The sequence below is a fragment of the Oryctolagus cuniculus genome, chromosome X, assembly GCF_051225735.1.
Source record: "Oryctolagus cuniculus isolate XC-2025 breed Fujian yellow rabbit chromosome X, ASM5122573v1, whole genome shotgun sequence".
In the NCBI taxonomy this organism is placed as follows: domain Eukaryota; kingdom Metazoa; phylum Chordata; class Mammalia; order Lagomorpha; family Leporidae; genus Oryctolagus; species Oryctolagus cuniculus.
The window spans coordinates 102,181,987-102,207,347 of record NC_142888.1 but is presented as its reverse complement, the minus strand read 5'-3'; the positions used below and the strand labels follow the sequence as shown (position 1 = coordinate 102,207,347).

The 25,361-nt window shown below is 37.6% G+C and overlaps 1 protein-coding gene and 1 long non-coding RNA gene across 7 annotated transcripts in view; one reads left to right on the top strand and one right to left on the bottom strand.

Moving 5' to 3' along the window:
• TENM1 (teneurin transmembrane protein 1) overlaps positions 1–25,361 on the top strand; it is an 870,866-nt gene that overhangs the window by 411,481 nt on the left and 434,024 nt on the right. The window lies entirely within an intron of this gene.
• The window catches only part of LOC108178741 (uncharacterized), an 86,984-nt gene continuing 81,668 nt past the window's right edge, over positions 20,046–25,361 (bottom strand). The window contains exon 5 of the long non-coding RNA XR_016228310.1: positions 20,046–20,373. This is a non-coding gene — a long non-coding RNA (uncharacterized LOC108178741). The remainder of the gene's footprint in view (positions 20,374–25,361) is intronic.

Below are 25,361 nucleotides of genomic sequence, written 5' to 3'. Positions count from 1 at the left end.
AATGAAACAAATAAATGAAGGTCTGTTTTTGATGTGGAGGCGGGAGGGTTTCTTTGACTTTAGGTAAGATTAGAAACTTTAATTTATATAATCAGTGTAAGGAAAGACAAGGAAGTAGTGAATGACTTACTGAAAACTATAAGTAAAAGCCAGAAGTGTTGTCTGATGCAGGGAAGAATTGGGTCAAAAATGATGGGCTGCACGACACAAAAGTAAAATCAAGGCAGAACATGAGGACAAACCATTGACTGATAGATATATCAAAAGGGACTGGAGTGGGAATTTTTTTTTTATATTTTAATTAATATGAAGAGAACTAAAGTCATGTAGCCCAATATCATTCATGTTAATTTAAACTCTTGAACTTGAGGATTTCTTAGTGTTGATGAGTCGGAGAGGACTAGTATTATCAATAGCTATGAATGGAAATATGATTCCTACAATTCTATGGACCAGAATTATTTCCCTCACTCCACACTCTCTTTCCTGTTGCCTGAAAAGAGCCTGTATTGGTAAAGTTTGGTTTACACAACTCTTAGTAAAGAATTAGAACTGAAGATTAGTTGTGAAACCATTGAGACTGTATGATCTAGTGTCAATTCTAGATTCTGGTCTATATTGTGTCAGTGACATGTTTAGTGATTTCAGACAAGTCCATAAACCTCTGTATATAATATTTTTCATATAATTGAGGCAGAAAATTGCATCATGGAGTAAAATCACTTTGAAATTTTCAAGGTGCAATGAAAAGTCACTAATTTCCTACACCTTTTTCTTTGCTTTTCTGTCTTACATTTTGAGTGACTTGGTGCACAAGACTGTGCAATGAAAATACTTTTTAATTTAGGACAGATTGAAACACCTGGAAGGTTTGAAATTCAAATGAATTTCCAGAAGTATTTTTGTGCTGGTCATTCTTGATCTTACTGTTAAAAATAACCCATAGATCAACTGATCTAAGGGCAGACACTAAAACCTGTGCTTGAACTGCTTACTATTTGTTGGATTATATGGAATTTATACTGTTTCCCTAGAATCATGATGTCATTGTCTTCTTTTGACTGACAGACATGAGGTGCATCTCCTTCCAATGACCTTCCTCTGGGTTTACTGTATTTGCTCTTAGAATTGTTTAGCTTTTTTAAAATTTATATAAGCTTCTCTTACAATCCAGCAACTTTCTTTCTTTCTTTCTTTCTTTTTTTTTTTTTAAGAACAGCAACTTTCTGTTGTGGAGTGACCTGAGGAAATTCGATCACACAGAACTCTGAAGTTCTTTTTGATAAATAATGACAGCTTCAGAGGAACTCTTCACTTGGTTAAGGATTATTCTCTCCAAAACCTCATTATCAGGTTTTGTTAAAACCAGATCTCAATCCAGCTCCTGCCATACACATTTATTATTTATTGTTATCATTTTTAGCAATTCAGCATATAAAATATGTCATTCACCCTGTTCTGTAGGCTCAATGAAATCCCAGTTTACTGTCCTTTTATGTACTTTAGGGGTTCAGAGACAACTTCCTTAAAGGAGAACTATAAAGAGAGTATAGCTTATTTTCTCATAGTAAGTGATGATGTTGGTTGGTTGAGAGATGAAAACGATGATTTAAAAAAGCAACAGTAAAAGGAGCAGTTGCATTACCAAATCATATTTACATATCAAAAAGGGAAATGTCTGAGGGCAGGGTCTTCATTTGGATGGTCTATCTCCATCATCTAGTGCCTGGAACACAGTAGGCACTTAGTAAATGTTTCATGAGCCAGTGAACAACAATTAGAACAAACAGTTTGAGAAACTGATGAGTCAGGCCCTGTTTTGAGATCATTACATGCATTACCATGTTTATTCACAGTATAAATCTATGAGAAAGGCAAGCTAAATAGAGTAAAGCCTTTACTAATATAAATGTTTGGGAAATGAAGTATACTAATTAATTGAGTTTTCTGGTTAACAGAGTATTACACTTCAATTCCTTTTTATTCTAACCCTGTTAATTGCAATTTTTTTAAAAAATTAGTGATTTCCTTCCTCAGCAAGTAGAATTTAGAGGGTATTCTTGCTTTTTTGGTTGGTTAGTTGAAGATTTTCCTAGGGTCTCAGGTGAAACTCGCAGCATCAGTTGTTTTGTGCAGAAATTAAATATGTAAGTAGTTCTATAACATTCTCTAGAAGTTTCTTGTTTGTTTTCTTTTTCTGTCTTGGGGTTGTGGGTGTGGTTATGTTATTAAAGCTTTAATACTTATGATCTTGTTTTCCTCTGCCAGTTCTGTCATTCTCTCATGCATATTTCATGGAGAGGCAGCAAGTAGAGCATATTGGAGAAAGCACAGGCTTTGGAGTGTGAGATGGCTTCATTAGAATCCTCCTCTGTCATTTCACTGCCATGTGATTTGGGGAAGTTGGTTAACATCTTGGAGCCTTAATTTGCTCTATTATGAAATGGTGATAAAACCACTTAGTAGTATAAGGCTTCCAGTTACAATCGAACAAGGTCGAATATGAAAAGCTCCTCTCATATAGCTGCTTCTGCTTCTGTGAGACTCCTACGATGCATATGAAGACAACTTTAAAAATATAACTTGCTTCAGACATACATTAAGTATGATGCACAGGTAAGGGAACATTCTTTGAAAATGAGCATATTTCTTATAAAATGTACACACTTGATTAATTTGAAAAGTACTTTGGCTTATAACAAGTGACAGTGGTAAAATAGTAATTCAAAATAAGGTAATTTTTGAGTCTTAAAGCAAATTGCTCACTTGTAAATTCTGTATGGTGAAAATGTTTTAATTATGAAACCATTATTTATGATTGTGAGTATAGTGGTGGGCTACATCCCATTGCTCTTTTTAAGTTGTGGATTGATAAAGAGAATTAGACATGAAGTAAAATGGCAGAGAGCATAAAATACTTGAGAGAAACTGAAGTGTTTTCAAACACTTTACAAGACTCACTTACATACAAATAACAGATATGCAAATTGTGAGTCAGTCTTCTGTATTTGTAAAAGCAAGTGCTTAGAGATATTTCATTAGCCTATGTTGAATTATCATATGCTTTGAATATAGCCTGTGAACACACACAAATGCATGCATGCATATAAATATATATACATACATGCATATATTATTCATTTCTTTTTTACTGATTTATAATTCTTACAAGCATTTTTGCAAATTGGTGTAAGAGGTGGTTATTTTGTTATACTTTATCAATACTTATTTTATCATCTCCATTCTCCCCAGTGTTGCTCATAAAGGTACTGTTTTATGCCCAGTGATTGATTTTGTCTTTACGACAGCTGTATGATTTTCATCTTTGTAATCATCTCTTGCATACAGCCACAAATAGAATAAATCCCAAAATAGGAAGAAAAAAACACAAGCATACCTTGTTTATTTTCAAACTTTGAACACAATTATTTTTCACTAACAAAATTTTAAAATATTGTAAAAGGCTTTTTAGTTATTTTCAAATTATTTAGTCCCTAAATAAACTGTTTTTCTTTAAAATTGCTTAGTTTTCAACAAATATCACTTTTCTTTTTATTATATATAAGTCTTCCTATTCTATCTAATGATTAAATAAATATTTTCCAAGTCTCTTCAGGTTGTTTCATTCAATGATTTTGTTTCATTGAGTCATAATGTCTTAAATCAGCTTTATTTTCCTGAGTACAGTATTTAGATAAAAAATTTTCTTTATTCACCTAAAGTACTGCCTTTTAATTAACAAGGATGCTTTTATTATTAAAAGTTATCTCTAAAATATAAAATGCTATGTACATCCTGATGGTATTTTCAAGAAAAAAAAAGTAGAATCTATTTAGTTTCTGCCCATAATTTTTCTGGCAAGTGTTTCAAAGGACAATAGTCATTTGAAATTTAATATTGTCTAGTGTTTCAGAAAGTCCCAATTAGGACATTGTAATTCTCTGTATAATGAAATCAATGTTGAAATAAAAATCTCTAGCTTTAACAGAGCAACTCAGTTGTGTCTAGGTTTTAGGAAAGTATCCTTAATGTATTATTTCATGCCATGAAACTGAAAGTTGTCTTTATGGATGTTGAAGAACTGTATAACTTCCATCATTCTGTTTCATAATGTATTTGCAATTGGTTTACAGTGTATGATTTGATGAAGGATAAATAGAGAGCAAACCTTTTATTTTATGCACATTGACTTCATGAAGTGGAGCTGACTCTGACAGACCTAAGGTATTGATGTAGTAGCCTGCCAGCCATCTACAGCCATGCATCGTCTCTTGAACTCCTCATTAGGAAATAATGAGGGAACAGTCATAAATACATTCAATGGATTATGCATTACTACTGATGCTTGCATTTGCTTTCAGTACTGGTCAGGCCAACTCTAGGCTTTTAATTAATAGTTTTCAGCACTTGCTAATGGAAACAGTGTATATACTTCATCACAACAGAAATAACTTAGTTGCTTGATTTAATGAAAATGTTAAAACCTGTTAAGATTTGGGTGCCACAATCCTAGGATCAATCCCGGGATTGGCAGTTAATTTCAGTTTCCACTTAGACCCACAGGATAACAGTTAAATAAGGAAGATTAGCAACTGGAATGTTCCTAGCCACCCGTGCCAACCACATGCTGCATCTACTCTCTACTTTATCACACCTCTTTGTGTTTGCCATACTGTATCAGTAAAGGCCAAATCAGGAAAATAAAAATAGACATTAAAGTAGGGAAATTTAATATTAGAATTTGATAACACTGGTCACTGAAGAACTCAGAAGCCAGTTTTAAGTAACAGTAGGAAGCTACCACAGCCTCTAAGGTTGGAGGACAAGGAAAGAGTCACCCAACATGGGAACCTAAGAATGGGGAGCAGGGATAAGAAGCAGAGGAGGAAAAACATGATTAATGGATCTTAGGAAGACATATGTAAAAGCAAGCACAGGTGCAAAGGGCTTTTTTTGTTCTCTCATTTAAAAGAAAACTGTGAAATGAATTTGAAACACTGATAAATCAATAAGCCATGCTAATCATAATAACAATAGTAATTATGATAACAGCAAACATTTGTGGAGCACTATATATTAGGCATTATCCTAAGGACATTATGCCCTGTGTCTATTTTATTCTAAAAATAGCATGATGAGTTAGCCACTAGGGGGCAATTATTTCCCTTGCCCAAGGTCACATAGTCAGGATTCAGAACTAGGCAGTCTGACTCCAGAAATGGTGCTCTTAACATCTATGCCTCTGGAAAGCCAAGACACCCTGGGGAAAAAAAAAAAAAAAAAAAAAGGAAGACCTAAATGGAAGATCTCTGTGAGTGAGATCCCAGTGGAAAGAACGGGGCCATCAAAGAAGGAGGTACCTTTCTCTGAACGGAGGAGAGAACATCCACTTTGACTATGACCCTGTCGGAATAAGATTGAAGTCGGCGAACTCAAAAGGCTTCCATAGCCTTGGCAACTCATGACTAGAGCCTAGGGAGATTACTGACGCCATAAACAAGAGTGTCAAATTATTAAGTCAACAACAAGAGTCACTGTGTACTTACTTCTCATGTGGGATCTGTCCTTAGTGTGTTGTCCAATGTGAAGTAATGCTATAACTAGTACTGAAATAGTATTTTACACTTTGTGTTTCTGTGTGGGTGCAAACTGATGAAATCTTTACTTAATATATACTGAACTGATCTTCTGTATATAAAGATAATTGAAAAAGAATCTTGATGTGAATGGAATAGGAGAGGGAGCGGGGGATGGGAGGGGTGTGAGTGGGAGGGAAATTATGGGGGGGAGCCATTGCAATCCATTAACTGTACTTTGAAAATTTATATTTACTAAATAAAAAATTTAAAAAATAATAAAAAGAAGAAAAAGAAAAAAAATCTATGCCTCAATTACCTAACAGAAGGAAAACTATGCCCTTTTCTTCTTAAACCATTTCATCCTCCAGTCATCTACACAACAGACAAGGCCCTAAACTCATTTGATGACACTATACTAATTATACTAGAGAAATAAAATCTTTCACATGCAGTACAGCTTTCATTAAAACGCTCCGCAGTAGGTAACACATGCTCATGGTAGAAATTATAATGGTATTTTTGAGGCGTGTGAAATTGCTATTTTGTATGTCAAAAAAATTGATTATTGGTGACATACTCAAACTAACACAGGGGGTATGCAGTGGAGATATTTCCTTCATCCCAGTGTCTCTGAAAGCAACCACTCCAGTTTTTTAGGCATCTTTACAGTCATTCTTTTTTTTTTTTAAAGATTAATTTATTTATTTGAAAAGTAAAGTTACAGAGAGAGAGAAAGAGAAAGAGAGACAGACAGGTCTTCCACCCTCTGGTTCACTCCCCAAATGGCCGCAATGGCTTGAGCTCAGCCAAACCAAAGCCAAGAGCCAGGAATATCCCCTGGGTCTCCCACACAGGTACAAGGGCCCAAGCACTTGGGCCATCTTCTACTACTTTGCTAGGCAAGTGAGCAGGGAGCTGGATAGGAAGTGGAGCAGCCGAGACTTGATCCAGCACCCATATGGGATGCCGGCACTACAGGTGGTGGCTTTACCCGCTGTGCCGCAGTGCCAGCCCCTAGAGAGTCATTCAGTAAATATATAATCACATGATGGGAGTCTTCCAAATGTTCATGAACATGTATATTATTTAAAATTATACATATATTTCAAAATTTTTTCCACAAAAATTAGCTTACCTTATTGTGTTTCCATTTTACACAAACTTTTTGGAGTACTCTAATAAACATATGAGTATGCCCTTTTTGCCCAGATAGAAGCACACTATATTAACTGTTCAGCATCTTGTATTTTGTCACTTAGTATCTTAGAATTATTTTCAATAGCTGATGAGTTTTCAACTTCAGAAATATGCTGTAATGTTTTACCACTACTACTTGATAATTTAAATTACTTTCCTTTGCTATTACCAAAACCTACTATAGTTAATACTTTATATATATATGTAAATTCTTAATAGAATTTGTTACAAAATATCTGTGCATTTTTATTTTGAAAAAGAGACTACTTGACAAATAGTTTCAAGTTGCCTGCCATAGAAGTTAGATGAGTTTGAATTTCTATTATGAATATGAGTGCCTGTTTCTTTAAACACTTGCTAACAAAAGGTGTTGACCAAACTTTTGAATTATGCCAATTAAGTCCTGAATCTCATTTTACTAGATTTTATTTTACATTTCCCTTCTCCTGAATGAAAGAAGGCAGTTCTCTTACTTTCTTTCTTTAAAGATTTATTTATTTATTAATATTTCTGATTTGTAGAGTTTGGAAGCCTTTTTCTAAAGTAATTTATTAAAAGTTATAAAATGTTATAATCCTGGTACTATCATTAATTCTACCGACCAATGCATGACATTTGCTAGGTAATGTTAGACTTCTTTGTTTCTAGAGAAATGGAAAATAAAGATCTTCATGTTTAATAATAATATTATTGAGATTACATGTCTATTCTATTGCTAAGAATCAATATTTTAACAAATCATTGACATTGATAATTTTTTAAAGATTTAATTATTTATTTGGAAGATAGAGTTACACAGAGAGAGAAGGAGAGGCAGAGAGAGAGAGAGAGAGAGAGAGAGAGGTCTTCCATCCTCTGGTTTACTTCCCAATTGGGTGCAACAGCTGGAGCTGCACTGACACAAAGCCAGGAGCTTCTTTTGGGTCTCCCACGTGGATGCAGGGGCCCAAGGACTTGGGCCATCCTCCATTACCTTCCCAGGCCATAGTGGAGAGCTGGATCAGAAGTGGAGCAGCTGGGACTCGAACCAGTGCCACTATGGGATGCTGGAATTGCAGGTAGTGGCTTTACCCGTTACACCACAGTGCCGACCCTGATATTGATAATTAAATCCTATTTTATTTTAAAAAGCTTATTTAAGTGTTGAAATACTATTTCAAGCACTCATTATTAATTACATACTGATCCCATTTGATAACTCTTAAGTAATGTTCATTAATTATTACCATTCTTAGTTTATTTTGCATTCCAAAGCATTCCCTTAGTGCCAAGCTAATTTCAATCTAGTATGTATTCTTGATGCCACAAATATATCCCATAGCCATGTATTTATTTATTCATTATGTTAGATCAATATGCGTTTCTTGAGCATTTACTATGTGGGAACTCTTCAAGGGATCATAGATACAGTGCCACTGAGGAACTTATATTCTAGCTCATTCAATGAAGTTGCCTCCTTTATCAACACGCTCCTCTATCAATATAATTCTGACTCCATTCCTCTCGTGCCTCCTTGTATATTATAAACCTCTGAAAAACTAGTATGTCCATTTCACCATGTAACTTACTTAAAGTTCTCCCTCATCAACTTCAACTTCTTTTTCCTGGCTTTCAAAGTCAGAAATATCATTTGTCACTTCTCGTAGTGTCTATTTGATATTATTTTTCTGTGACTCTTTAACATATTTAGTATTGCAATAATCTCAGCACAGCATGTTCAACATCATTCCTCCCATTACTCTTGTTATTCTTTCCACCTTATCTGTTTCCTCCATCCTTCAAGGCTAGCATGTAGCTGAGTGAGAAATGCATATTATGGTATATCTGGGTTCCCATCACAGTTCTTACCAGTTCTTAATAACTGTGTGACCCCAAAGAAGTAAAATGAGATAAAGCAGCTAGCATATTTCCTGGGACATAGAAGACAGTACTTGTGGGGAGCAACTCGGACTAGACTAAGTTACTGGAATTAAGACTTATTCTATGCATCTGCTCTCCCACAATATGGCGCTGGGAGAGGAGAAAACAGCTTCTACACAGCTGCCTCCAGTTCAACCAATAAACAGCAGGACCTGCTCCTGATTAGAGGAGAGCAGCGTACTCGGCGTGTGGGTAGCAGAGTTGGGATTGGCGGAAGAGGACTATAAAGGAGGAGAGAGACAACATGCACCAGGAACATCTAAGGGGAACATCTATCTGAAGGAACACCTGTGCAGCCCCTGAGAGAGCCGGCCGGCGGTGTGCCGCTCCCCCGCGGAAGTGGGGAAAGTGGCTAGGGGGAACCGCCCTTCCATGGAGATGGAAGGGACAGTAGCCAACCCGGGAAGAACCAGCAGCAAACCTGGGGAGGGCCGAGTAGACAAAAGAACAGCGCAGGGTCCTGTGTCGTTCCTCCGCGAAGAGGGGGAGCGACATAATGGTGCCGTGACTCGGATATGAAGCCTAGGCAGGGTTTAGTGTCGTTCCTCCATGAAGAGGGGGAGCGACATAATGGTGCCGTGACTCGGATAGGAAACCTAGGACGGATCGGAAACCTAGGAGGAAAGAAACGGGAAGAAGTGGAAAAATACCGGAGAGAGAGACTAGCAAAGAGCCTAGGGAAAAGCTGGACAGAAAAGGTGCCGGAAGAAGCTATTGAAAGCCTAGGCATAGACTCGGATACGGACTGTGGGAAAGAAGTTAGGATTTAAAGTGAAAGCAAGAAGAAACTTAGACTCAGATACGGACTGCAGGTTGAAAGCGAAAGTGAAACCTAGAAGGAACACCACGGACTATGGGGAGAAGCCAGGAGAAATGAGGGAGGAATATTGTTGGAAGACAAGTTAGGAAACATACCGGGTAGAGAAAAATATGTTAGGGAGGATGCAGCCGCGGGGGCAGGCCGAGGCGGAGACGTAAGCCAGCTTGGAATTCGTCAAGTCAGCCCGGGGAGCAAAAGGCGAAAAGCTAGACGCGTAAGCCAGGTTGGAATCCGTCAGATTAGCCCGGGGAGCAAAAGACGGGAAGCCAAACCGTGAGGCGGAAGCGTGGGCTAGGTTGAATTCGCCAGGTTAGCCCGGGGAACTTGGATTGAATGCTGGTGGCGGAAACGTGAGCTGGGGCTGTGTGACTCGCGGAGGCTGCCGTGCACAGAGAGAGCATGTGGGGCACAAGTAGATAGGGAACGTGGGGCTAGTGCGAGGCTGTGGTGCGCGCGCGAAGCCAGGAAGCCGCGCAGATGAGAGAAGCGTGGGCTGAAGCGGCTCAGAGCCGGGAAGCCGCCAAGAAGCAGCCTCGGGGCGGGCGCCGGGAAGCCGCAGGGATAAGAGAAACAGAAGTTTAGAAGTAAAATGAGAGAAATAGGAATGCTGGTAGATAGAAGTAAAATGGGAGAAATAGGAATGCCCGGAGATAGAGAAATAGAGAAAAATAAGGCCTCCCCACAACATGGCAATGAGAGAGCTTGGATTCGGTCTGCCTGATTAGTAAGACGATAAGCACCTGTGGGCGGCTGCAGGTCACCGAAGACAGGCACGTTATCAACACCAATAAGTCTCCCCACAAGACGGCAATGAGAGGGCTTGGATTCAGTTTGCCTGATTGCTAGGGCTTGTAAGCACCTGCAGGCAGTTCTAGCAGAGCAGAGCATGCGCTGCAGGGCACCAAACACAGGCACGCATCAGCGCCTAAAAACCTCCTCACAACATGGCGAAGAGAGGACCCGGATTCGGTTTGCCTGATTGGTAGGGCTTGTAAGCACCTGTGGGCAACTCTAGCAAGCAGAGCAGAGTGTGTGCCGCAGGGCACCGAAGACAGGCGCGTATCAACGCCAAAAATAAAAAGTAAGGGGGATCTGTGGGGAGCAACTCGGACTAGACTAAGTTACTGGAATTAAGACTTATTCTATGCATCTGCTCTCCCACAATATGGCGCTGGGAGAGGAGGAAACAGCTTCTACACAGCTGCCTCCAGTTCAACCAATAAACAGCAGGACCTGCTCCTGATTGGAGGAGAGCAGCGTACTCGGCGTGTGGGTAGCAGAGTTGGGATTGGTGGAAGAGGACTATAAAGGAGGAGAGAGACAACATGCACCAGGAACATCTAAGGGGAACATCTATCTGAAGGAACACCTGTGCAGCCCCCGAGAGAGCCGGCCGGCGGTGTGCCGCTCCCCCGCGGAAGTGGGGAAAGTGGCTAGGGGGAACCGCCCTTCCACAGAGGTGGAAGGGACGGTAGCCAACCCGGGAAGAACCAGCAGCAAACCTGGGGAGGGCCGAGTAGACAAAAGAACAGCGCAGGGTCCTGTGTCGTTCCTCCGCGTAGAGGGGGAGCGACAAGTACTTTTTTTCTTTTTCTCATACACTCACTCCATATGGTTTTCCATAAAAACTTCCCAGAACACACTCTGCTTTGAAATGAAAAATACTCCCTATGTAACTCAAACCAATGCTATTGCAATTTTGTTATTTGTTGTTTTCTTGTCCCTAAGCTGGTTTTATGTGAAACTTTTCTCCTTGGACATTCACTACCCACCTCCACAATGCACCTGTAAAACTGAAGATAGAAGGCACTCAAAATACTTGATGATTGTTTTGTCTATAATTGGAAATAGAATAACAGTTGTCAAGCTTATATCAATTAAAAATATAATTCGAAGACCTGGTTCTTCTTTATTCATCTTATTATGGTCCTTGCTAATGTCTATTTGTTCACAGATGTTGCCATACAAAAATTCAGCATGAATCATTTTATGACTAAAACAATCTTTGTTATTGGAAGTCACTTTTCAATACCTTTTAATTGGTTTTAGGATTGTAGGGGGAAATGGAATAAAAACTGTAGCAATTTACAGTATCATAGTATAAAGGAACCAAGAAATTAACATATTTAATTATAGATTTTGAATAACTTCAAAGGAAATTCACTTTTTTTCAAGAGATTAAGCCAGGAGCTGGACCCTTATTATAGAAGGCCACTTGGGCTTCTATTTAGCTAGTTTCTGGCACATTCATTGACAGGAATAATTTAATGATTGTGAATAATCACCAAGTGTAGGAAATAAGGTCCTCTTTGAATCATAAAGCTTTTAAACATGAAAAATATTAGGCATTTCTCTGAGAATGGTGAAATGTGTAAACTAATTTCATATTGTCCTACCAATTATGAATGTGTTATTTCTGGCAAATAAGTCTCTTTAAAATTGCATATACTTAGTTCCTTGCCAGAGAGGTGAGAGAAAAACATTGTCAGCCTCTTTATACCCAGCTGGGGCCAGGTGTTGTTCATTAACATGTAAATAGTACAATTACTGCCAATTAAGATTTTTTAAAACATTAAAAATCGGTGGGAACACAGTTCTATATCCTATAAAAATTTTAAAAATATATATGTATCATAGTGCTTTAGTTTCCTACAAGGCACATAGTATAACTTGTAGACTTAATTACACAGTGCTTCAAGTTGCTATTCCTTTGCAGAATGCCACATATGTGGTTAGAGTGGAAAGTAAAAGCATGTTGGCTGGGGTTATGACCATAACCAAATGCTGAGATTTTATTATAGGTTATATTGCTTGTCATATTGTATTGATTTGTCCTTCAACTATATTTATTGAATTCTTACTGTATGAAAGGTACTGTGATAGGTGCACAGAATTCAGTAATGAGTGAGGCAGCCCTGGTTTCTGCCTCCATAGAGCTTATAATCTGCTTGGGCTACACAAATGCTTACACAGTAAGCATATAAATAAGAACAAAAAAGATGAACATTCTTATAGGCACTCTAATGTAAAATGAGAGAGTACCTTTAGAAAACATGGTGAGGTGGGGTGAACACGGTTTGGGTAGAGTGAATTTGGGAGCTATTGACAAGTAACAGTTCAGCTGAAACCTAAAGGCAGAACAGGTGGTACCCAGATGAAGCCAGTAAAGAAGCTAACAAGAACAACAACATATCAACAAGAGATAACAGTGCTTAGGAAGACCTTGAAGCAAGAAAGAGCTTGATGTCTTCAAGTAATTGACCAAAAAAAAAATACCTACTGAAAGATAGAGGTTGCCTCTGGGGAGCCAGACAGCAGAATTGAATTTAGGAGCAGTAGCAAGGGGACTTCAGGAGTAACTTTAATGTTTTACACTTGATCTTGTCCAAAAGGCTGAAAAGCAGTAACTGTAATATTTTAATCTTTCATATCTGTTAAGAGATATGATGCAAATATGATAAATGTTTAGTATTTGTTAATTTCCTATGGTGGACTTATGGGTGTTTGTTATAGTACTTTCAGTACTTTTCTGCTTAAAATGTTTGATCCCTAGGAAAAAAATGTGATGGTCAGGTGAGAAAGTAGAGTCTAAATTTTTTTCCAATAGTATGAATTGGGCTTAATTTGTTGTAGGGCAGAGTTAGAACCTTTTATTTAGTTTTGTCTACATCTTATCTTTAAAAATACTTTTTTATTTACTTGAGGGCATCGAAATCCTGAGCTGCTATTGATACCTAACACCAAACCCTATTATCTATTGATGACATAAATACTATGTTATAGATAAATGTAACTTGGCAACAAGCACATTTTTTACCCTACTTTGGAATACACTGGTTGTGTCTACGGTAATAGGGCGACTTAGGGCTAAAACAGTGGGATTGAGAATGATACCTTTTAAAGCTACAGTTATGAGATAACCAAATACTTTAAGAAAGAAAAGCCAGCTAAGTGAAATAAGTCAGACCCAAAAAGACAAATATAACATGGTTTCTCCTAGTTGTTGTAGTTAATATTCAGAGATAGTATGCTTTGTTCTTAATTTGGTGTTGGTTCTGAGTGTGATTAGATGACAAAAATCTCATTTATCTGTAGACTTACATGAATGTCTTGATATGTACACTTCATTTCATAAAATGTTTTTTAAAAAAGAAAATAATTGTAAAAAATGAAACACTAAGTCTACCCCAGATCAACCACTATTATCACATAAAACAGGCATACAACCACCTGTGAAAACTGCACCCAAGTAAATGGGAGCCTCTGAAAGGAAGTTCTTGAATTGTTCAAGTTCTGTGATTTATCAAGATAATTTTGTTTATGGATTGACAAATATCTAGGAATACCTAGTGACTAAAAAAGCCAGAAATGAGAGGCAAAGGGGGAAGGACCCTAAAAATCATCTTGAGCAGCCCAATGAAACTATCTGAAGTACAAAACCAGTGGAACAATCATTACTTTAAGGTTGCCCTTGTGTGTCTATTTTCTTAAATGAAGAGAAGCCCCAGTCATCCAGTTCAGTCACATTATTGCTAAATTCAGTCAAGCAAATGTTTGAGTCATTTTGCAGGGCATTTTGTAGCCGACTAAATTCAGTAAGATATAACCCAAATACACAAGCAGTTTAAAGTCTACTTTTGGAGATGAAACAAATCTAAGCCACCTCTGGGAGTGGAAGTAATAATGAAAGTGGGCTCTTGGTGAAATGAGCCAGAAATAGACAATGTTGATTGAAATTAGACTGACACCCATTATTTTTACCACAATCTCATGGAAGATAAACAAGTAGAAATCAAGAAACATTTACTGTAGTAAAATAGCTCTTTAAAAACCAAGCCCATGAGAGCAGTTCAGGCATGGAAAGACAAGACACTGGCAAAAAATGACCTAAATGAACGATCTCTGCAAGTGAGATCCAGCGGAAAGAACAGGCCATCAAAGAAGGAGGTACCTTACACTGAAGGGAGGAGAGAACTTTCACTTTGATTATGGCCTTGTCTAAATAAGATTGGAATTGGCAAACTCAAGAGGCTTCCATAGCCTTGGCAGCTCATGACAAGAGCCTCTGGTGATTACTGACTTCATAAGAGTGTCAATTGTTAAATCAACAATAGGAGTCACTGTGCACTTACTCCCCATGTAGGATCTCTGTCCTTAATGTGTTGTACTATGAGCATTAATGGTAAAATTAGTCTTCAAACAGTACTTTACCCTTTGTGTTTCTGTGTGGGTGTAAACTGTTGAAATTTTTACTTAGTATAGAGTTGATCTTCTCTATATAAAGATAATTAAAAAAGAAAAAAAAATAAATAAGAATAAGAAAAAAACAAGGTGAATTCAGTTATATTTGATTATCATTCACAGTATAGGAAGATTCTTTTTTCATTGAAAGTCCAATTATGGCAATGAATGTGAAGTTCTTTTAAGTGGAATTTTTTTTTTGACAGGTAGAGTAATAGTGAGAGAGAGAGAGTCAGAAAGAAAGGTCTTCCTTCCGTTGGTTCATCCCCCAAATGGCCGCTACGGCTGACGCGCTGTGCCAATCCGAAGCCAGGAGCCAGATGCTTCCTCCTGGTCTCCCAGGCGGGTGTAGGGCCCAAGCACTTGGGCCATCCTCCACTGCCTTCCCGGGCCACAGCAGAGAGCTGGCCTGGAAGAGGAGCAACCGGGACAGAATCCGGTGCCCCGACCGGGACTAAAACCCGGAGTGCCAGTGCCACAGGCGGAGGATTAGCCTAGTGGGCCGTGGTGTCGGCCCCTTTAGTGGAAATCTTATAGTTGAAGTTTATATAACTAAAGTTCTTTTGGCACCTTAGAAAACACAGGATGATATGTTATACAGAAATATTATTTCATCTAATATACTGTATCTTCTACATTTAGTAAAAGGATCTTTTCTCAACAAGCATGATATTCTTGAAATCCAGTGTTTGATGCTGGTCTCAAGATAGTGGTACTGAAGGTACTTGATTCAGAAAGAAGAAAACGAGTAAATTATCCTGTGTTTTCATCTTGGAAACACCTGATTTTATAAATTTCTTGAATAAAAAACAGCATAAAATACAATGGAAAGGTCCTGCGGGTCTGTCATCCATTCCAACATAGTGATCCTTGGGAGGAAAGCAGTGTAGTGCATATCACCAAGAGTGGCAAAATGAAAATGTCTTCTACCACCATTTGTAAGCAGGACCTGCTGGACTGAATAAGCACAGATGTACTTCAAATTAATATTTAATCTGATACCAAAAGCACTTAAAGGAGTTAGGGATAACAGTTCTTCATAAAAAATTACTTTTTTCTCAGAGCAATTGTAGTACTGCAAAGATAACACAAGTAGGATTGTCATAGTCTCTTTAGGCTTATATAGTAAGTCTGGATGTGAAAGTATATTGTTGGCTGTTTAGTTTTAGAATTCTCTTATTTCAAATAAAAAGAAAATAATTACCTTGGATGCCATGACATGGATCAAAAGTAAAGTTAGTAAATTTGAATGAGAGATTAGCTCAGTCCTTCAGAGTAGGTAAGAGTGACTTTTAATTGATATCACTAGAGTATTATTAGAATAAAACAGAACCAAGCGATTCTTACTAATTTTTAAAAGAAAACACTTATTATTAAGTTACAATTCTGATTTCTTCCTGTTGCTTCCTGAGGTCATCTTGAGAAGCAGATTTCCAAATATAAGGTTGAGTCCAGAGCCATCTCATGCCTTTATTTTAAACTTAGTTTTGATATGACTTTTGGACTGTGAAAAATTTTAATATCACATACTGAATACTCAGAAACTACCACCTAAATAAAAAGGCAGACTATAACCTTAAATTAAAGTGAAATCACATTTTTAACTCTTGTAAGTGCTTTTGGTTTTATCTCCTAGGTTTTTTTAATTATCTGAAAATAAATGACTGAACTGAATATTTCAAGGGGAGCTTTAAAGCTTAGATGTTTTGCAAGTATAGAAATTATTAACTGGACCACCTGCAGATTATATTACAATTAATGTCATGTTTACACCTATAGTGTTACCCTCCTCTGCAGCATAGTTAAGTAGTGTATGATCAGAATGCCACATTTGGGGCGAGGAGAGGCAGCTGCAGGCCTTTGGTGCCATGGTTGTCACTACCTGGGACATCTGCATCCCACATGGGAATGCCTGGGTTCAAGCTCCAGCTCTACTCCTGACTCCATCTTCCTGCTAAAGCACACCCTAGCAAGCAGCAGGTCATGACACAAGTAGTTGGAGTCCCTGCTACCGACATGGGAGAACTTGATTGAGTTCCTCCCTCCTGCCTTTGGCCTGATCCAGCTCTGGCAATTGCAGGCAACTTGGGAGGGAAACAGTTGATGGGAGCTTATAATCTAGTGGAGGAGAGGGGGTGGTGGGGCTAGAGGAACAAGAGAAAGAGATAGAGAAAGAAAATATATATTTAATTAAAGATGTAAGTGCTACATATACAGTGGAATATACAATATTTGGAGATAATTTGGTTATATATAAAAGTACAAATGAATGAGATTTTGTGATATTAGTTTCAGAAAATAAAGCGAGTGTTTGTGGAACCCACTTACAAATGTCAGGGAGGGCTGGAGAAAGCCAATTTTAGCTGGTAGTATTTTTTTTGACAGGCAGAGTTACACAGTGAGAGAGAAAGAGAGAAAGGTCTTCCTTCCGTTGGTTCACCCCCCAAATGGCCGCTAAGGCCGGCGTGCTGCGCAGATCTGAAGCCAGGAGCCTGGTGTCCCATACGGGTGCAGGGCCCAAGCACTTGGGCCATCCTCCACTGTACTCCCGGGTCACAGCAGAGAGCTGGACCGGAAGTGGAGCAACCGGGACAGAATCCAGCGCCCCGACCCGGACTAGAGCCCGGTGTGCTGGTGCCACAGGCAGAGGATTAGCCTATTGAGCATGGCACTGGCCAGCTGATAATACTTAAGCTTAGAGCTGAAGTATGAGAGAAGCAAATCAGCCATTCAAATGATGATGAGGGTGGAAAAAATCTTTCCAGTACTGGCAAAGTTACTGTGGTAGGAAAAGATGACCCCATCAAGGAACTGCCAAAAAGGAGCATCTCAGAAAGGTAGTTGACTGAAGGGAGAACTGCCTAACAGGAGATAGTAAACTAAACAGTGACATAAAGTCATAGAGGCCATGACAATGGGTCTAAATATTTTCATTAAGTGCAATAGGAAGCCTCTGAAGGAGATTAAACAATCTGTTTTTTTTAACTTTTATTCTAGGGCTGATTGTTGTACAGGAAATAGATTAGACAGGATAAGATTAGAAGTACTGAGGCCAGGAAGGGGACTACTGCAGTTTGTCAGGTGGGAGATAAGAGTAGGAAACAAAGAGGATAGAGGCAAGACTTGCTTCTGAAGGAAACCAATAGAAGTTGGTGATGAATTGGATGTGGGAGGTAAGGAAGAAGGAAACATATGGTACAGTTCCATTCTCTTGGTTAAATGAGAAAAAGCATATTGAGTATAGGAGAATCAAACGTCATGTTTTTAGAAGTATGTTAAGTGCATGTCTGTGAGATGTCCAAACTATATAATGATATTTAATTAGATATATGAACTTGGGCTCAGGGAGCATTGTAGTTAGCCTGCAATGAACTAGGAGTAGTCAGCAAATAGAAGTATTTTTTAAAGATGTATTTATTTATTTTGAAAGAGTTAAACAGAGTGAAGGAGAGGCAAAGAGAGAGAGAGAGGGAGAGAGAGAGAGAGAGAGAGAGAGAGGTCTTCCATCCGCTAGTTCACTCCCCAGATTGCTGGAATGGCCAGAGCTACACCAATCCAGAGCCAGGGGCTTCTTCCAGGTCTCCCACATGGGTACAGGGGCCCAAAGAGTTGGGCCATCTTCTGTTTTTGCAGGCCATAGCAGAGAGCTGGATCGGAAGTAGAGCAGCCAGGACTCAAGCCGGCGCTCACATGGGATGCTGGCACTTAAATGGTGGCTTTACTTGCTATGCCACAGTGCCGGCCCCAAATAGAAGCATTTAGAATCACTGTGCTTCCTAATAATCCCTAAATATTTACTCCTTTGGATTCACACATTGATGACTATATTCAAAATATCTGTACTACTCAATAGTAGTTCAATAAATTAGATACTGTCCTGTGACACTGCCTTGAGAGAATATGCCAGAGAATAAGGGGTTTTTGTTAGACTACAGAAAGATTTTTTAAAGAATGTAGATGATGCAGTTCTGTTTAAGAAGGGAAATTTGAGTAAAGCTTCATAGTCTACAGGGAAAGGGGCCACTTAAAGACAAGGAGGAAGCTGTAAAGAGACTTAAAGAAAGAAGGAGAAAATGCTAAAAAAGAATCTGTGAGTCATTTCACAACTTGGCAGTGATCCAGGGCTGCTACTGAGTATTTATCTGTAAATTATTCTGAGTTCCTTTATATTAATAAAAATTGAAAAATTTATTGACCACTTACTATATGTCAGGCACCTTTCTAAGTATATTACATGTATTAATTATTTAGTTCTCTGCAGAAAGTTTTATTTGTTATTTAACTACTTTACAGTTGAGGAAATGGGCAAAGAGAGATTCAGTAATCACTAAATCAAGCAAGATATTAAGTGGTGTGTTTTCATTTGAACCTTACCAGACTTTCCAGAAACCATGATCTAAACCACCACACTATATATTGAAATTTGAGTATAATGTAAAATGTGGTTGTAATTTGCTTTTTGTCTCTCTAATAAGTAGGTGTTTTGCCATGAGTACAGTTGATATCTCCATATTCATTATTGTTTTATTCTATAAGCTACACATATTTTATGTCATGGAGAGTAATTATGATGATTGTTCTAGAATGTTAAGATACGTGCTTCCATATCCTGTGACTTTGTTATGTTTTATTTTGTTTTCATTTTCTTTTCCTATTTCTAAGCCCCTTGCCCTTTAAAATCAGTGACAAGAGTAGGGTTTACTGACCTTTATGGAAACCACTGCCAATTCTGCAACCCTGTTATGTTGACCATAATTTATCGATGAGGTCTGCTATCTCAAATTCTTCATCTATATTTCCTTTCAAGAGGGAGACTCTAAAATTATTTTCTTGCTTAGCAAATTTAATTCCAGAAACTTGCATCTAACCACCATTGTAGTTAACAGCTCCAGCAGCTGTTCTAGACCCAGAGCCATTTTACCCCATAGAGAAAAATGAACTGTGTTAATTGGCTAATCTATATAATGTAATATTTGCTCTTTTAATGATATAGTTTCAAGTTAGCTTTACCATATGTTGAGGCCCATGTTTAGAAACCAGTCTGTTTTTAAACTAGCATTCAAGAATTTCCTAAGTTTAGAAAAAAGCCTAATTGACAGAAAGGAATAAAATAAAACAAGAAAATCTTGGGTTTAAAATAATATATTGGTGACTAGCTATTTTGTAAACTCAAAATACTTAACTCATTTAAATTTTGTTATAATCAACTGATTTTCAACTTAATAATTTGAAAGAGTTTTGCTTTTTTTTTTTTAAAGATTTATTTATTTGAAAGAGTTACACAGAGATGGGGGGGGTCTTCCATCCGATGGTTCACTCCCCAGTTGGCTGCAATGGCCAGAGCTGTGCTGATCTGAAGCCAGGAGCCAGGAGATTCTTCCAGGTCTCCCACACAGGTGCAGGGGCCCAAGGACTTGGTCCATCTTCCACTGCTTTCCCAGGCCACAGCAGAGAGCTGGATCAGAAGTGGAGTAGCCGGGTCTTGAACTGGCGCCCATATGGGATGCCGGCGCTTCAGGCCAGAGCGTTAACCCACTATGCCGCAGCGCCAACCCCGAGTTTTGCTTCTTTGAAAGGATTTGTTTTAACCCTAGGGAAACTTTTTTCTGGTCCCATCTGTCAAAATACATATGAGGTTGACCTTTTGTTGCACAAATGATCTATTTTCCTTTTAACAAATATTTCCCCGATTTTCATAGAAAATATGAAATAATGTTTACTCTTATTCTCTGGCTGACAAATGGCATAAACTTATTACTGATAAAGTCTGTTCCTTTTAGTTGGATTTTTATAAAAAGAACCAGAAAATTCTCTTTTATCTGTTCATCATCAACAATATTTCAATGAAAGTTCAGTTTACAGATGGTAAATATTCTGTCATGGGCATAGTTTACTAGTGCAGTGACAAAGTAATAGACACATCCTAAAAACAAAATGACTTCATCTACTGGAAGCTTGTAGACTGTATAGACTGTGGAAATTTTCCTAGGTAACAGCTAATAGCAATTGTTATTTTTGATAGGAAATGAAAATATACATTTTTATTTTTAAAAAGTTCATTTACCAATTTTAACAATATAGAAGAAAATTTGACTAATACTTGATGACACAGACATGTTTAAATAGAAAACATAATAAAATAATTATCACTGAAAATATTGCCCAACTTCAGGGGTTTCTTCAAAATTTGCTTTATGTAATTGGATGGATGTAAATTAATGAGCAGAAATTTAAGCAAGATACAGGTAACAATTTAACAGAACCTGATAATCTAATTTCATTCACTCTTTCTCAAATTCATCTTTAAGTCTTTCCATCATGGGGCTCAAAAGGAATTAACTAACATATGGATATGACAGTTGAATGCCAAATCTTCTAAGTACTTATACTGAAGTCTTCTATAACTATAAAGAACCTTCAAGATACTTGTCCTCTGAATCGGCAAAACTGTTTGAGTCAAAATTCTACTCAATATAAACTAGCAACTTCTTTGTTGAGACAGCTTCTTCTTTTGCTAACGAATGATTTTTAGCTGTGGTATCACTGAGTTGAACAAATAAGTTACCTTTGAGTACATAAGGAAAAATAAACACATGCTAAATAAAACATTACTACTGCATCTTTACCAGACCATCTTTATTTACCTCTAACACTTTAGAAGCTTAGAGATTTAGGCTGGTGCCCCGGCTCACTAGGCTAATCCTCCACCTGTGGTGCTGGCACCCCGGGTTCTAGTCCCAGTCGGGGTGCTGGATTCTGTCCCAGTTGCTCCTCTTCCAGTCCAGCTCTCTGCTGTGGCCTGGAAGGGCAGTGGAGGATGGCCCAGGTCCTTGGGCCCTGCACCCACATGGGAGACCGGGAGGAAGCACCTGGCTCCTGGCTTCGGATCGGTGCGCCAGCCACAATGTGCCAGCTGTAGCGGCCACTTGGGGGATAAACCAATGGAAAAAGGAAGACCTTTCTGTATGTCTCTCTCACTGTCTAACTCTGCCTGTCCAAAAAAAAAAAAAAAAAAAAAGGCAGCTTAGAGATTTAGAGTATTCTTACATTAAATGCCTTCTGTGCAAAACATGAAATACATTTATCTTGATTCTCCCTGCTTTGTCTCATTACATTTTTTTCAAAGAAACAGTGTAACATGAAAAGTATTGAGGAAGGAAGGAGTATGGGTTTGAGGTTGGTGGTAGAAATTTCATTGCTTGAGTTACTGAAATAATTCAGGCTGGCAAGTTTCTAGTATTACTCCCAGTTTCCCTCTGAGATAATTCAGGCCTCCAAAAAATAGGTTGGGTATTTCCCAGAAAGAGGAAATATTGTACTATCTAAAAGAAATAGAATCCTTGCTTACATCCATCCTTCATAGGATGGTTAACATCCCCGAAGACTCTCTATCACCTCTGGAAACACAATGTTAGTGTGTCTGGGGAATGTATTTCACACACTTACATGCGATGTCTCTCCCTCCCTTTGTCCCTTTCTCCCTCTCTCTCTCAATCTCTCAATCTCTCACTCTCTCACTCTCTCAGTCACTCTCTCTCACACACACACATGCCTAAAATAAGATGGAGAAATAATGACTCTACTTATTGCTAGCTTCTAACTGAAGTGTGCCAATCCTGTAGCTCTAATAATGGAGAAAATTAATATATCCTGTCAGGGCCACATGATATGAATAGTGAAATGCTGTGAATTGTCTGCATATAGAAGAGTAGGGAAATCCACTTTGATCTACATTTTTGATGTTTGATAATTGCACTTATTACCAGGTCCTTTCTGCTCTTTTTCTTTGACACAAGATCCATTATCAGTGACAGCATGAGTATGAGTATGGGTTTGATTTGAAAAACTACTTAAGATGAGGTAATGGAAAAGAAGCCTTTTTGCACATGCATATTAAGAGAACAAAAGAGAATTAAGTCTCATCATACAGTGGCTCACACGAATTATTTCTCTTTTATGTATGCTATTGTTTGAGCACCTCATGAAGTGATTTGTTTAAAGAAATTGTTCCCTAGTGAAACATTTTTAAATACATAGACTACCATCACTTGTTCTGATGCTTTTGTTCTATGAGAAAACATGGACTGAAGAGATAAACAATGATCGCAAAAAATAAGGTCATGAAGCCAACTTTTTTATCTTAAGAAATCATTATAAATAGAATAAATGATCATATATAGATAGTATAGGACTTAAACAATGAATATATATTTATATTTATAGCAAGATAATTAGTATGTTCATTCATTAGGAGTCTTTCAGTATCTGATATTTTAAATAACATGTTACCTTGATGCAAGTCTTTATTGGCAATTAATACATAATAAAGCACTTGAACTTTTCTGCTTGCCTAAATTTTACAAGGGCCAAGCTAATTTAGCACTTCAATGCAGCACCTTACACATTAAACAAATTAGTATTCTTCACAGTTGAAGGCTAAGTAAAATGCTGATTCATTCATTTACTCATTCCTCATCTCTGTTATGGACATTGCCTACTATTTGATCTTTGGCTGTCAAAATTATATGTGTGTGTATATATATATATATATGTACATTACCTAAATAATACATGATTGAATAGCAAGATTATAAAATTCTTCTAGCCCAAAGTACACACTATGCCTGTTTTTGCTTTAGAGTTTTTCTTTGCTGAATGACAGAGACAAATAAACTTGTCTTTACTCAACTAATTTAATTTGTATTAAGTTTGGGACAAGTAATAAAATTAATAGTCTTTGATGTCCCTCTTTTCCATTAATTTTTCTTTCTTAAGATATATTCTCAACAAATAGTAGAGAAGTAGCATTCCTTATAGCTTTTGGAGAAAATGACAGTGTATTTAGTAGTGGTTTATGCAGTAGCTTTTTGTGGTCTTTGACTTCACTAGGGAATTTGTACCCAAAGATGATGAGGCAAATGTATTTTTAAATTGTATAGTACCATACAAGTGCCTTTAAGTGTTAGGAAAAATAGGTATTACAAAATGCAACCTTATACACATAACATTCTATATGAAAGTCATAGCCGCATTTGAACCTTATTTGTGCTACCTTAAAATTGCTGGTTTACTTGGTGGTGTTGTAATACATATACTATCCTATAGAACTTATCGTCTTATTTCATTATTCTGTAGAATTCTGGAGTATTATAAATCATTTACCCGTCTCTGTAGAACTGATATTAAAAACTTATTTTCCATTCAGTTTTAGAAAATAATGGAAAAGATCGTACCATTGTCAGAACAGTCTTTGCCCCAGATAGCCAAAGCCTGATGCTATTAACTATTGTCTCAGGGCAGGACAGTGAGAGGGCAGATTTTTGGAATAGCGATTTGGGATGCTCAGATCCCATTTTGGAGTGCCTGTGTTCAAGTCCTGGCTCCATTTCCAACTCTAGGTTCCTGCTAATGTGCTCCCCAGGAGGTAATAAATGATGGACCAGGTACTTGGGTTCCTGCTAGCCACATGGGAGACCCAGATTGAGTTTCCAACTGTTTGTTTTGGCCTGGTCCCAGCCCTGGTTGTTACAGGCATTTGGGTAGTGAACCAAAATGTGGGAGCATACTCATTCTCATTCTTTCTCCCTCTCCCTCTCCCCCTCCTTCCCTTGCTCCCTCCCTCTCCATTTCAAATAAATAAGATAAATACATAAAAATAGAAAATATTATCTCTAGGGATAACAGAAAGCCTGTTGGGTATTTGTTTTCCTCCAATACTTTTTTTGTTAGAGTAGAGGTCAGCTCTTGTAATACACAATGGTTATTAGGCTACACATCAAGAGTGTCACTAAAGGCAGGGCCTGAACTGATAGGAGTAAAGAAAATGGAATGGGACCAAAATTAAACTTATGTGATCACAACTCTTCCCATAGCCAATAACATCAAGGCAAGATTTTCAAGAGGGTAAACTTTCCCAAAAGTTTATTAAATCCTTTTAACTGAATTAATTCCACAGGGTAAAAGCACACACAAAATTTTTGTAGAGACACATTAATCGTTAGTAAGAATATACATACCAGATATTTTCACAGACTATTAACTTCAATGTCTGATCAATACCATATCTGATGACCTCAGATCATTTCTAACTAATATGCATCTGCTATTGTATAGAAAAGTGTTAACAATTAGTACTATAATTGGATGTTGCATAATACTTTGAGAGTAGCATTGAGTGGGCAATAACATTTTCATTTAAATGATAGGACAGGATGTTGAGCAAAATTACTAATGTTTTTGTGAATACAACAAAGTATAGAGTTCCTGTGATTACAAAGCTTTAAATTCTTTTTGAAATGAGACTTTGGTGTCATATTTTCCTATTATGACAATATTATTTAAAGAATAGAAGATAGTCACTTAGTCACATATTTTTATTGTGTTCTTAGGCCATATTCATTCCTTTACTTTGTTTTTATGGCTTTCTTTTTGCCTTATCATGGATAGGTAAGAAAAAGGGAAGCATTCTGAATAACTTGATTTGTCCATATAAACAGTGGCTCAAGTAAAAAGCTAACAAGTCATTGAACCATGATAATGTTGTATTCCACATTAAAGTTCAGTCACAAGAGCACCAAACCTCCACTGGTTTTTCAGTTCTATTT